Raw genomic sequence first — 13096 nt, forward strand, 5'->3', positions numbered from 1 at the left:
TGATATTTAGTTCCTAAATTAGATAATATCTTGTGAACTTCCCAATTAAATATCTATAAAACTATTTTTAATGTGTTACTCAAACTAAGACATATGGATCACAAAGTAAGTTATTCAGCAAGAGATTTTTGATACTAAGGTCAGGATTTTATTCACTTTACTTTGATCACCAGAACTGGGTCTTTATCAATTCAATAGCTCACTTTAGAAAAAGATATAGAGAAAAATGTAAAAACCCTCTGGGACCACTGCCCAATTTAAGAAATGAAATTAAAAACAGAGATGAGGGACTGGGGTTGTGGCTCAGTATTGTGTCCATCTACAACTAAAATATTTCAAAAAGCAAAAACAATATAGTCTCCTCTGTTTGATAAATAATTTTGTAAATAATTTGCTTTTGAACCATTAAATTCTTGGGTGGTTTCTACTCCAAAGAATAGTTCTAAGTACTCTAATAATGTTAGACACTTATCTATGAGACAAAAGTAAAAAAGCTTTTACAATCAGATACATGAAAAATTGTGCTCTATATGTGTAATATGATTTGAGTTGCATTCTGCTGTCATATATAACCAATTACAATAAATAAAATAAAAAGTGAAAGAGCTTTGAAAAACCCTAAATTGTTAAACAGATACAACTTAGTGATAAGGACCCCCCCATCTAATCTTAATATGCTATATGAAAGATTTCATGAGTAGATTAAAGATCAAATTGATCATTTTTTTTGCCTACCAACAGCCCTGATAAAAAGATCTCTAAGAAAGAAATAAAATCACTTAGGAACCCAACTATGATTTTTGTATTCTCTCTGGATTTAATTTTTCGATTGTTTCCTATATCTAAATAATTAGTAGGCGTCAATAAGCAATTTTAATGCACTGACTCTATTATAATATTATTTGCAGTTTGTGGTGTATTCTATTTTTTTGTAGTTATAGATGGACAGCATGACTTTTTTATTTGTTTATTTTTATGCAGTGCCTCATGCAAGCTCTTTGCCACTGAACTACAGTCCCAGCCCCACGCTGTATTCTATTTTAAGCAGATCAGGACTAGTTTATGAAGGTTTAACATTGACAATGTTGAAAGCTATACAAGCACAGTAGTTTCTTAATGAAATTTTTAAAGTAATTTTTAAAGATCAACTGTTTAGAAAGTCATACCAGGTTTTTTTAAATGATAAACAAAATAAATTAAAACTTAAATTTTTTGTTTGATGTTCTGGGCCTATAATAGAGTACTTAGTCTTGAGCTTTGAAGTTAATGGTACTAGGTTGGGAAAGTGATACAAATACATGAATTTGAATATATTAAATTGTTTTCTGGTACTGAGGATTGAACTCAGGGTTACCACTGACCTGCATTTCCAACTCTTGGAATGGGGTCTTGCTAAGTTGCCCAGAGTAGCCTCAAACATGTAATCCTCCTGCCTCAGACTCCGAGTAGCTGGGAATTACAGTGTGCACACCCATCTTGAATGAGTTTCTATTTATTTTCAAGTCACTATAAATTATATAAAGGATTTTGTATAGATGTAATTCATGTCTGTGCTCCCAAGAAGTTTGCTTGTTGGGCTGGAGATGAAGCTTGGTGATAGGGTGTTTGTCTAGCATATGTGAAGCCTTGGGTTTAAATCCCCAGTGCCACACACACAAAAAAAGAAGTTTGCTTTTTAGTTAAAAAATTTATAATATAAAAAGAAATCTGGGGTGGGGTTGTGGCTCAGCCATAGAGCACTCGCCTAGGACGAGTGAGGTGCTGGGTTTGATCCTCAGCCTCACATTAAAATAAATAAATAAAATAAAGGTATTGTGTTCAACTATGACTAAAAAGAAAAAAAAAATCTGAAAGAGTTGTACGTTTTAAAAGATTTATTAAAGCATTCTCCTTTTTTAAGTTAGTGAATTTCCTTGGCTTATAATGAAAGCCCAGAGCTGTTAATCAAGAAGAATCTATTTTCAAACAAATAACCTTTTCCTGAGGACTTAACTGCAAATTTATTAGTAGCCATTCAGAATGTTTTTACTTTAAAATCTTTAAAAACTGATAGAATAATTGAGCATTTGAATAGAAAGTAGGAATTTATGCTGTGGTGTTCATTCAAAGAGATGAGTAATTAGGATTTCATAGAAAAAAAAATTATTCTTACAGGTAGCACACTCCTGTAATCCTAGCAGCTCCTGAGGCAGAAGGTTCACAGTTTGAGGCCAGCCTGAGCAACTTAGTAAGACCCTGTCTCAAAATATGAAAAAAAAAGTTGGGGGGGCCTGGGGATGTGGCTCAGTGCGGCCCTGGGTTCAATCCCCAGTACCTTAATTAATTAATAAATTAAGGGCTGGGGTTGTGGCTTAGTGGTAGAGCGCTCATCTAGCACGTACGAGGCCCTGGGTTCAATCCTCAGCACCACATATAAGTAAATAAAATAAAGATATTGTGTCCAACTACAACTAAAAAAAAAGAAAGAAATACTTTTTAAAAAATTAAAAGGCTGGGGGTATAGTTCAGTGGTAGGTCTCCCCTGAGTTCAATCCTCAGTACCACAGAAAAAGAAAGACGAGAAAGGAAGGAGATGTGCTGCTGTTGAATTTGGAATACCAACCAAAATTTATAGCCCTTCTGTCTGCCCAATAGATTTTCTGTGTATCCTATCATCATGGCAGGTAACAACCCCAGTCCCTCATCTCTGTTTTTTTCTACTTGCAGGTAAACTCTGGCAATTTTAAGGGTGTTCCACCCTACCACCTCATAAGAGAACAGCTAATACTTTGGCCCTTTATTATAAAGACTATCCTCTGCCTGTAATTTTTATCAAAAAAGTATGCACATCAAGTTGCCTAGATTAAAGCAGATCACATGATCACATTTCTAAAAAATTTCTATGGTGCTGGGCATTGACCCAGAGCCTCAAGCATGCTAGGCAAGTGCTTCACCACTGAGCTATACCCCCACCCAGCATCACTTCTTGATGCAGTCATGGTAGCAAGCTTTATTTTTCCAGAGGTGGAATCTCAGAACTAATCATACTTACAAATACAGAGAGAGTCCTTTTCCCTGTCTTCTCTTGAGTGCTTTGCCCTCTTTGTAATCTGCAAGGGTGAGAGCTATGCAAGATTTCCAGGAGAATTATGGGCCTCCTCTAGATAAAGCCTTCTTTGTTCATTAGTGACAGATTTAGGTTCTGTAATTTCATTGCAGTGTTTTGAAGCAATTCTGTAAATCCAGTAATAATCCTTTTAGCAAAAATGATTAAGTACAGTAGTGTTAAGTACCATAAATTAATGTTCTCCGTTCACAAAGTTCTGAAACTCTGAAAATGCTTTTTATAGCAAGATCTATTTCTAGGTAGGTGGCATAAAGTATATTAAACAGATAAAAATCCTTAGATTATAAAGATATTTGGCTCTTTTTTGCAGGGCGGGGGGGGGGCACAGTACCCGGGATTGAACTCAGGGGCTCTTGACCACTGAGCCACATCCCCAGCCCTATTTTGTATTTTATTTAGAGACAGGATCTCACTGAGTTGCTTAGCACCTCCCTTTTGCTGAGCCTGGCTTTGAACTCACTATCCTCCTGCCTCTGCCTCCCAAGCTGCTGTGATTATAGGCATGTGTCATTGTGCCTAGTGTATTTGGCACTTCTTAATACTAAAGTATGTATATTGTTGAACAGAACTATATATTTTAAAATTCTGGACAAATAACTGATAACATTTTTATGGAGAAAATGAGAGAACTTTGTTTACTTTAAGTCTAAACATCTTATTAAATGAGAGTTGGAGATTTACTTCAGTTGTCGATCACCTGCTTTGCACATATGAGGCCCTGGATTTCATCCCTACCACCACCACCAAAAAAAAAAAATTACATTCTGTTTCACATTGAAGGGAATAAATAAAGGGAGGTGGGATTTGATCAGTGCATCCTATAAAAATACCTGGCAATATATCACACTGAACCCTTTTAATATGTATACCCTAGTATATGTTAATCAAAATTAAAAGTAATTAAAAAATGGAATCTGATAAGGTACCTAAATAGATGTAGAATTCGTCCAGATCCAATAATTTGTCACTTTATTACCAAATCTAGTGAAAACTTAAGTTTTCTATGGACTTCAGTTGCCTGGGCCAAACCTGGCTGATTTGATTCTTAATCAAACTTAAGAATTGATTGTACCCAAGCACAGTGGCACATACCTGTAATAGTAGTGATTTGGGAGGCTAAGGCAGGAAGATTATAATTTTGATTCCAGCCTGGTCAATTAGGTAGACCATGTCTCAAAAAATTAAAAGGACAGGGGCTGGGGTTATGGCTCAGCAGTAGAATGCTCGCCTAACAAACGCAAGGCGTTGGGTTCGATCCTCAGCACCACATAAAAATAAATAAGTAAAATAAAGGTATTGTATCTAACTACAATTGAAAAAAAATATTTTTAAAAAATTAAAAGGACAGCTGGACACAGTGCTCTCACCTGTAATATCAGCCATTCAGGATGTTGAGACAGGAGGATCACAAGTTCAAAGCCAGCCTCAACAACGGCAAGACCCTAAGCAACTCAGTGAGACCCTGTCTTAAAATAAAGCCAGGAGTGGAGGTGCATGCCTGTAATCCCAGTGGCTTGGGAGGCTGAAGCAGGAGGATCTCGAGTTCAAAACCAGCTTCAGTAACTAGGCCCTAAGCAACTCGGCAAGATCCTGTCTCTAAATAAAATATAAAAAAAAGGGCTGGGACCAAGCACTTTGGCACAGGCCTGTAATCCTAGTGGTTCAGGAGGCTGAGGCAGGAGGATCACAAGTTCAAAGCCAGCCTCAGCAGTGGCAAGGCCCTAAGCAACTCAGTGAGACCCTATTTCTAAATAAAATACAAAATAGGGCTGGGGATGTAGCTCAGTGGTAGAGCTACAGCAGGAAAGAGGAGGGAAGAGAGGAAGGAAAGAAGGAAACTAAGTAGTTTAAATAACTGGGCCTGGTTTCAGATACTACTACTACTGAAACTCCCAGTATAATTTGGGTAAATATTTTCCTCTCCTAACCTTTGCTCCCTCCAAGATTCCCGACTGTGTAACATGCTTTTCTAGTGGCCTACAGTTACAGGACTCAAAAGAAAAGTTGTTTTCTTTGGAACACACAATCATAAAACTATAACTAACATTGTGTACTCTATTTTCTGGGACAAAAGGAAAAAAACCCTTTTTTGGTTGCTTGTAGAAAGAATCGCCATAAGGCGATTTAAAATCCCATAACTTGTTTGAGTAAACAAGTAAGATATGTAAGTGTGACTCCAAACCTGTATTTCTTTTGTCCTATTGGAAATGGGAGGAAAGCAGTCATAAAATCAGAGAAGTTCACCATTCTTGTCCCATTATTTAGATAAATAGAACAAATTTTATCATTGCAAAAATACAGTGGTAATTTTATGGTACCCGAGTAGACTTTTGTTGTGTAATGTGTTCATCTATAAGTTTCTTTCTTTAATTTTCTTTTTTTTTAACATTTTGTTTAGTTGTCCATGGACCTTTATTTTATTTGTTTATATTTTGGTGCTGAGAATCTAACCCAATGCTTCAATATGCTAGGCAAGCGCTTTACCAATGAACGACAATCCCAGCCGCTTTCTTTAAAAAATTTTCCAAGTGATGCAATTGAATTCTCTTCCTGTCGAACAAAAATTCATAGTAAGAAGATTAAGCCAATATAGCAGTTTTAATATATCTAACAAAGCTACAGAGATTAACATCTTAATTAGATCTAATCAGCCATTGATTGTTTGGATTATAGACTAGCAATCTACTGTCTTTTATATATGTCAGTATTCCAAACACCAAAGTAATCTGATAACCTTGGCTGATTTAACTCCCTTAATAGTTCAGACTTTTAGAATTTTGTGTGGGAAATAATTTTTTTATTATGTTATTTTGAGATAGAGTTTTGCTCAATTGCCCAATCTACTTTGAATTTGGGATCCTCCTGCCTCAGCCTCCTGCGTAGCTAGTATCACAGGCATGTGCCACTGTACCCAGTTGTTTCTGTTAATGTTTTGATTTTAGTTTCTCCTGGTTTTCTTTTTAGCATATTTTATCATAGTTTAGATTTTATATATATATATATATATACACACACACACACACACACACACACACACATAAATTTATATTTACTTCATTTTTACCCTAGGATTATTAAATACTGCAGAAACATAGTTTTTGGTTTTAGCTGCCTGCCTCCCCAACTTTTTTTTTTTTTTTTTTTTTGATACCAGAGTTGAACCCAGGAGTACTTAACAACTAAGCCACATCCCTAGCCCTTTTTATATTTTATTTTGAGACAGGGTCTTGCTTAGTTGATTAGGGCCTAACTAAGTTGCTAAAGCTGGCTTTGAATTCAAGATCCTCCTGCCTTAGCCTCCCAACCTGAGTATATTTCCACATTATCATTTAATTCTTGAAGATCCCACCCTTCATATATAAGACATTTGATGAAATCAAGTTATTATGATTCCCCTCTGGTGTTATCATAATGGATTTGGGAAAGGATAAGCAGATAATTTACCCTTTTCACTAGGAATAATTATAATCAACATCTTCTTTTATAAGCTTTTCTTATATCTTTCATCCTTTACAAATTAAGATTTATTTATTTCAGCAAATATCTAAGCAAAGAGTGAGTGACATTTTAAACAGTTGTAAGTATTGATCTAGAAAAGCTAAAAGTTGTGTTTCCAGAGTCACTCCTAAAGTAGAGTCCACAAGAAATGTTTACTAGTTTGACTTTGGAGTACTATCTCTCTCCCACTTGCCTTATCAGTAGCATGAAGAATCTGTCTCAACTTGAAGCAAGATCTGAAGAAATATTGTGCATAGCAAATTAGTGAAGAAAGATTCAAAATACAGAATATGATTTATAAATAACAAAAATAATCAGTTATCTGATGTAAAAGTAATATACAACAACAATCTAAATCATTGCTACATATAATTTTTTTTAAAGAGAGTGAGGAGAGATAGAGAGAATTTTTAATATTTATTTATTTTTTTTTAGTTCTCGGCGGACACAACATCTTTGTTGGTATGTGGTGCTGAGGATCGAACCCGGCCGCACGCATGCCAGGCAAGCGCACTACCGCTTGAGCCACATCCCCAGCCCGCTACATATAATTTAAGTCCAAATTTAATTCCTCCCAAAGGAAGTGAACTCAGAATTTATAAAATACATTATGAAATTTGAAGTAGTTATAACTGGATGACAAATTAGTTTTAAAAAGGACTAGTAGTAAGAAAACACTGGAATATGAAATTGTTTCTTTTGTGGGGGAATGTATTGAACCTAGGGGCCCTTAACTCTAAGCCACATCCTCAGCCCTTTTTATTTTCTTTCTTTCTTTTTTTTTTTTTTTTCTTTAGTTGTCAGTGGACCTTTATTTTCTTTTATTTATATGTGGTGCTGAGAATGAACCCAGTGCCTTGCATGTGGTAGGCAAGCACTCTACCACTGAGCTAAGACCCCTTAATTTTCTATTTTGAGATAAGAACTCACTAAGTTGCTTAGGGCTAAATTGCTGAAACTGATTTCGAACTGGAAATCCTCCTGCCTTTGACTCCCAAATTGCTGGGATTACAGGTATGCACCGCTACACCTGGCCAAGCCAAATTCTAATTCTGTGATTTTTATTTTATTTATTTATTTATTTTGGTACTGGGGATTGAACCTAGGGGTGAGTAACATCCCCAACTCTTTTTATTTTTTATTTTAAAGTAGAACCTTGCCAAATTGCTGATACTGGCCACTAACTTAACCTCCTACCCCAGCCTTCTGAGTCACTGGTATTAGAGGTGGTACCACACTACCAGCTATCTATCTACTTATTGTGGTGCTGGGGATCAAATCCAGGATCATTTACATGTTTGGGAAGCCTTGTACCACTGACTGCATGACCATATAATGGACTCAACACTTCTGTTATCAAAGTAGACAAAAAAACGAAAGGCAAATGTTTCTAGAACAATAGAACGGATTTTGTATTGATAAAAAAGGCTCTGTTCAGCAGGAAAACATAGTAAATCTTAATTTGTATACACCTAATATCAGCTTTAAAGTATAGAAAGTACTAGGCCTGATGGCATATGTCTGTAATCCCAGCCACTTAAGAGGCTGAGACAGGAGGATCACAAATACAAGGTCAGTCTTGGCAATTTAATGAGACCCTGTCTCATAAAACATTAAACAGAGGAGCTGGGCACAGGGGCACATGCCTATAATCCCAGCGACTCAGGAAGCTGAAACAGGAAGATCACAAATTCCAGGTCAGTCTTGGCAATTTAATGAGACCCTGTCTCATAAAACATTAAAAAGAGGAGGTGGTCATAGTGGCACATGCCTATAATCCCAGCAACTCGGGAGGCTGAGACAGGAGGATCTGGAGTTCAAAGCCAGCCTAATCAATTTAGTGAGGCACTAAGCAACTCAGTAAGACTCTAAATAAAATACAAAATAAGGCTGGGATATGGCTCAATGGTCAAGTGCCCCTGAGATTAAGTCCTCAATGCAAAAAAAAAATTAAACTGGGGCTTGGGGACATAGCTCAATGGTAAAACACCTGCCTAGCATGCATGAGGCTGTGGGTTCAGTTCCCATCACCGCATTAAAAAAGAAAAGATGAAACAATAACAATAAAATTATTTTTAAAAAATTTTAAAAAGGCTGGGAGTATAGCTCAGAGGTAGAGAGCACTTACCTAGAATGTGTGAGGCTCTGGGATCAATTCCCAGTCTCACACACACACACACACACACACACACACACACACTCTCTCTCACACACACACACACACACACACACACACACGGGAGGGAGGGAGGGAAATCTACTTTCATAGTAAGAAATGTTAGCATAGTAAGAAAGAAAATAACAAGAGCTGAGGATGGGCTTAGGGTTAAGGGCCCCTAGGTTCAATACGCTCCCCACAAAAGAAACAATTTCATATCCCAGTAACTGATAGAACCAAGAAGACAGCAAATCAGAAAGAATAGTAATGATTTGTCTAATACAATTAACTCACTTGAACTAATTGGTATATTTAGAACACTACACCCAACAACTGCACAATACACTTCTTTATAAGTACACATGGAACATAATATAAATCTGGAAAAATAATTTTTTTTCATTTGAACTGTCTTGAGACTAGAAACACCAGAAAGACCTCACAAATTCCTCTGTAGGAATACTTTGCTGAGTAGGAAACACTATAGTATGTCATAATTTTCCCATTTGTTTTTCTTCAACAAAGAAGCATGATGTCTCCTTTTTTATCTTTTAACATGTATGAGATTTCCTAATAATAATCTAAGATTGGATTAACAAATCTGGTTTTCCATAAGAATCACTTGGAGATACCAGGTTCAGTGGTACACTCCTATAATCCCAGTGATTCAGGAAGCAAGGGAATCACAAGTTCAAGGCCACCCCTGCAACTTAGCAAAGCCTTTAACAATTTTTGAACCTGTCTGGGGGATGCGAGAGCCTGCGGGAGCTAGTTGCAGTGGCACATGCCTGTCTGTAATCCCAGTAATTTGGGAGGTTGAGGCAGGAGTATCATAAATTCAGTAATTTAGCAAGGCCTTAAGCAATTTATCAAGACCCTGTTTCAGAATAAAAAAAAATAAAAGGGCTGGGGATGGAGCTCAGTGGTAGAATACCCCTAGGTTCTATCCCCAATACCTAAAAAATTTTTTTTAAAAATCACCTGTAAGATTCCCCCACCTGCTTATATTGGAGATGACACCCAGAACCTGGTGTATACTAGGCAAGTGCTCTACCATTAAACTATGTCCCTAGCCCCTGGTGAGATTTTTAAAAACAGATTCCTAGGTCCTAACTCCTGGAGATTCTCTGTATTGACAAGGTAGTGGGGCTGATTCCAAATATTTGGATAGATTTAGGAGTCACTGAAACAATTTTCTGTTTGTTGTGGAGAGAGTACGGAGGGAGGAAGAATATAAAAATATGAATAGAATGAGTTGGGGATAATAACTGGAAAGACTAGGTATGGCTGAACCCCACTGCATGAGACAAGAGTTTTTAAAACATGAAAATTAAGCACATTTGTATACAAAAGCAAAGAAAAAACTGTTCTGGGTTTGTTTTTTTTGTTTGTTTGTTTGTATTCAGCAATGTGTTCAGTGACTTCCTTTTTACATAAAGAGGTGAGCTATTGTTGCCTGGCGACATGGTACAGGCCTGTAATAATCCCAGCAGCTCGGGAGGCTGAGACAGGAGGATCTCAAGTTCAGAGCCAGCCTCAGCAAAAGCGAGGCTCTAAGCAACTCAGTGAGACCCTGTCTCTAAATAAAATACAAAATAGAGGTGGGGATGTGGCTCAGTGGTTGAGTACCCCTGAGTTCAGTAACGGGGGGGGGGGGGGAGCTATTCTTAATGATAGATGTGACTAAACTCGTCCACGGATACATTGGACATTTGCTTTTTCTTTTGTTTATTTATTGTGGTACTAAGAATTGAACAAGGGCTGGGGATACAGCTTAGTTGGTAGAGTGTTTGCCTTGCATGTACAAGGCCCTGGGTTCAACCCCCAGTACCACCAAAAAAAGGAAAGAAAAGAAACACAGGTGCTCTACTACTTAGCAACATCCCCCAGCTCTTTTTTTTTTTTTTTTTTTTTTTTTTTTTTAGTACCAGGGATTTTTTAGCTCAGAGGTGCTTAACCACTAAGCCACATACCTAGCCCTATTTTGTACTTTTATATTTTACTTAGAGACAGGGTCTCGCTGAGTTGCTCAGTGCCTAGCTTTTGCTGAAGCTGGATTTGAACTCATGATCCTCCTGCCTCAGCTTCCCTAGCTGCTGGGATTATAGGCATGTACCACCATGCCTGGCTAATTTTTGTTTACTAAAATGGGATCTAGCTAAATTGTCAAGGCTGGCTCAAACTTGAAATTCCTATACCTTAACCAAATCACCGGAATTACTGGCAATGTGCCACTGTGCCTGACTGACTCTACAATGGACTTTTTAATACAAACTAAATTTGTTTCCAGTTCACATGCTGAAAAGACATAAATAGATTTAAAAGGATTTCATGATTTCATTCTGCATTTTTGTTTATGGCACTGGGGATCAAGCCAAGAGTTATGCCTGCTAGGCTGGCACTCTTCCACTGAGCCACATCCCCAGCCCTTTTTCTCATTTTAAATTTATGAGAAAAATATGACACAAAAATATATTATTCTCTGGGCACAGTGGTGCACACCTGTAATTGTAGCAACTTGGGTGACTGAGGCCAGAGGATCAAAGCCATCCTTAGCTACTTGGTGAAACTTCATCAAAATTAAAAATAAAAAGGGAGAGGAATGTAGTAGTAAAGCACTCTTTGATTCAATCCCAGTACTTTAAAAAAATTATGAATGCCTTGAAATGTCTTCAGTTCTCATTGACATTTCATATTTGACAAAATATTGTCTTAATTAAAATACCAACTTTTTTTGGCAGGGGGGGCGAGGGGTACTGGTGATTGAACTCAGGGGCATTTGGTCACTGAGCCAATCCCCAGCTCTATTTTGTATTTTATTTAGAGACAGGGTCTCACTGAATTGCTTAGTATCTTACTTTTGCTGAGGCTAGCTTTGAACTCGTGATCCTCCTGTCTCAGCCTCCCGAGCCACTGGGATTACAGGCATGGGCCATCATATCTGACTAAAATACCAACTCTCAAAAGCAATACCAAGTGTTCACCTTACTTCCACTCTTGGGGTCTGTTCCAAGGTACCACTGAGGGGAAATATCAAAAATTCTCCTAATATCTCTGGGGATGGAACTCAGCTCACTCTACCTTTTTAAAATATGGTCCAGTGTTACTATCAGATTCTAGTACATTTTGGTAAAAAAATTAATGTAATTAAGACCTGTGTTGCCCTTGAATAAATCATGCATCTAGGAAGAAAAGAGTTACTGTCCTGTGTCATGTCCTTCTGTTGCACTTTAGTAATCAGAATCTGGAAGTCTTCTGACAGCACACTAATGCATGAGCAGTCATCACTGCAGTTACCAATAATTATAATTGTGTAAATCTGACCTTTATCATTTTCCCTAGACTTCTTTTATCAACTGAAAAAGGATCAAATTTGTTAACTATTTCTAAAAAAGCATTAATAGTTATCTGTTGTATATTTCCTCTTACGAAAAAAAAATCTTCATTGTTAAAAGAAGATAATTTTGATAGTATATGTGTTACACTCCACCTTCCCTAAAAGGTGTTATTTCCCTTCACTATATAGGAAATACATCATGTGTTTCATGATGCATTTTTATAAAATAGTTCCACTTTGATTCCAGGACCCTTATTCCACATGATTTTTTTCCCCCTCAAGAATTCTCCAGAGAAACTTGGGACAGTAGGTGGAGTGCAAAGTTGTATTGTGTTGCCTTCCTGCTTTTTTTGTTGCCTTCCTGCTTTAAAAAAAAAAAAAAAAAAAAAAAAAGTTCTTGGCCCTGCCTTGGCTGCTTCTTTTTCTACCATAAATCTAACTATTTCTAAATCCTGCATGCTTTATTTTAAGAGGGACTCAGGCCTTTCATCTTGATCCTGCACATATATCTTCATAAAGCGTTTCATGTTAGCTCCTTAACAACAGGACAGTCCCTAAAGTGATACCTTGATAGGCAGACTGGAATCTCACTCTACTCTGAAAAATTTCCTTCCATTTTAAAACACCCTTTCTAGGGCTGGGGATGTGGCTCAAGCGGTAGCGCGCTCGCCTAGCTTGCGTGCAGCCCGGGTTCAATCCTCAGCACCACATACAAACGAAGATGTTGTGTCCGCCGAGAACTAAGAAAAAATAAATAAATGTTAAAATTCTCTCTCTCTCTCTGTCCCACTCTCTCTAAAAATAAAAATAAAAATAAATAAAACACCCTTTCTAGTATACCCTTCTCTCATCCCAAGCACCTTCCAATTCTCCAAAACTACCTTGAGTCTTTTTTGTAAAGGAAAAAAGCCTGCTAAACATACACAAGTAAGGTGTTAACACTTGATGGGTTACCTTATACACTAAAAAGGGCATAGAGAGGACAGTGTTTAACAAA

The 13096-nt window shown here is 37.1% G+C and overlaps 1 protein-coding gene across 3 annotated transcripts in view; it reads left to right on the forward strand.

Moving 5' to 3' along the window:
- Phactr4 (phosphatase and actin regulator 4) overlaps positions 1-13096 on the forward strand; it is a 95898-nt gene that overhangs the window by 52830 nt on the left and 29972 nt on the right. The window lies entirely within an intron of this gene.

This window comes from Ictidomys tridecemlineatus, chromosome 11 (assembly GCF_052094955.1).
Source record: "Ictidomys tridecemlineatus isolate mIctTri1 chromosome 11, mIctTri1.hap1, whole genome shotgun sequence".
NCBI lineage: Eukaryota > Metazoa > Chordata > Mammalia > Rodentia > Sciuridae > Ictidomys > Ictidomys tridecemlineatus.